The sequence below is a fragment of the Garra rufa genome, chromosome 1, assembly GCF_049309525.1.
Source record: "Garra rufa chromosome 1, GarRuf1.0, whole genome shotgun sequence".
NCBI lineage: Eukaryota > Metazoa > Chordata > Actinopteri > Cypriniformes > Cyprinidae > Garra > Garra rufa.
This window is the reverse complement of record NC_133361.1, coordinates 95,162,046-95,164,208: the sequence shown is the minus strand read 5'-3', so window position 1 is coordinate 95,164,208 and position 2,163 is coordinate 95,162,046.

Below are 2,163 nucleotides of genomic sequence, written 5' to 3'. Positions count from 1 at the left end.
GAACTTTTCTACCTGGACAAGTGCATCTATTATGTTGCCTAGTTTATTTAAAACTGCACCTTTCCTTATTTAAAACATAGCCAAAAAGCCACGTGTTGACTGTGAAACACAGTAGACTTCATTTATATGCATTTATGGTACATTTCCGTGTCAATCCATGTTAATTTTTTACAGCAAACAATGCACTGTAACATTAATTCAGCGCATACAGCGCAGCAAAAAATAGACTCGGTGCCGAAACGATGGCTGCACTGCTGCAAAGGCACTGCTTCTAGGACGTACTGCCGGACAGCAACCGCGTGCAGTGTGAACGCTCTAATCCGTTAACATGGGTGCTGAAAAGAATACGTAACGCATACGCACTGCAGATGGAGCACGTTCGACCGTTTCCATCTCTTTTCCTTGCTGCTACAGTCTGTAGCGACAACAGACCGCAAAAGATGATGGCCACGCCTGGGCTGATGGGAAATGTAGTTCCCGCTACCTCCCTTTCGCTCCATTCGCCTGAGCAAACTTTTCTCAGAAGACCTATCGTTTTATCGAGTCATGCGACCACGGTAGTATCGAAAAAATGTGTTATTGCGGTATGACGGTATTTACAATACCGTTACATCCCTACCAGCAACCGTAACAGAAGACAGCACCAATAAAATTATGACAGAGGCTGAGGACAGGCTGTGGGGACTAATGGTGCATTCACACTGCACACTTTGTCTTCGTCAGGCAACGCTCCCAACGCATCTAGTTTGACGCATTTACGTTGAAGCTGGCAATGCTTGCTTTTTGGTGCGTTCACACCGCACACGTCAGGCAACGCACCCAACGCATCTAGTTTTTTGCACACTTCCCCTAAATAAACCATAGCAAACTATTGGGACTGGACATTTTGGGATCCTCTGTTGACCATGTTTCCCTAGCTAACGAAATGGGAAATAATTACGTTGAGAAAAGATTTGATAACGCCAACATCCCCGATCTCTTCAGCGATCTTCATTCAAGCAAGTTCCTTTACATTCCTGTCTTTATACAACCACGAGGGCGGATCATACAATTATCTGCGATTGCAGACGGCTACAATGAGCACTATATATATGTAATATAATTAAATTGAAAACGATTTTTCTCCGCTCCCGCTTCATTCAAGATACCTGTGGTGACGTCGCTACAGTGAGACGCTCTGATTGGTTGACGCACTGCGTCAAGTGCATCAAGTCCGTCAAAAGTTCAGCTAGCTGAACTTCTGCGTTGCTTGCGTTTGCTGTGTTGACGCTTGAAACGCAGGTAACGATTGAAAAGTTGATGGATCCAACGGACACAACGCAACGCAGAGCCTCTGACGGACTCAACCATTTACTTTACATGTAATCTTGCCGCAACTGACGCTTGACATTTGGGGCGGTGTGAACGCAGCATAAGGCAGAGGGGTGATGTTTTTTTTGTTGTTTTTTTTTAGTGATCTGAAACCTGCTCAACAGATGAATCCTGCTGATGTTTACTTGAGTCTCTTCAAACTGTTTTCTCTGAGAGCGCTTTACCAACTTCAGATGTTCAACTACACTGGTATTCTAGTGTAAAAACAAGTGACTACTGATGAGTTTTTCAATCACTTAAATATCATTTATTTGTTTCATTTGTTGAACAGAACTCAGAAAAAGTTTTCAGAAGTTTTCCACATATCTGTGGTTAGATCAGGGTGCTCAATAATGTTTCTTTGACCTTCATTATGCATGTTTTGATTATACTTTGTTGTAAATAAATACAAATAATATAATACTCAATTCTTTGAATCTTCTCACATTGTTCCTTTCCTAATACTAACAGTAGTAATAATGGGCCATTAGGGCAGGGCTCTTTGTCTCTCAGGTGTGAATTGCTAAATATTCATGGCTCATTGCCATTCCTTTGAATATTCCCTTTCAAACACAAAACATGTTTTAGAAAATGTATATCAATATATTGTTTTCTATGAACGAGTGAACAAGATAATTTCACATCATTTGGTTGACAAAAATCTAGCCTACGACATCTAATTCTTAAAAGTAGTGTGAACAAATGTTCTGTATGTGTTTCATGGCCTTATTTCAGTGACTTCAAAACTTTAGTTTTTCACTTACCACGCATAAACGTTATTTTCTCAAAAACACAAATGTACATTTCATGTTG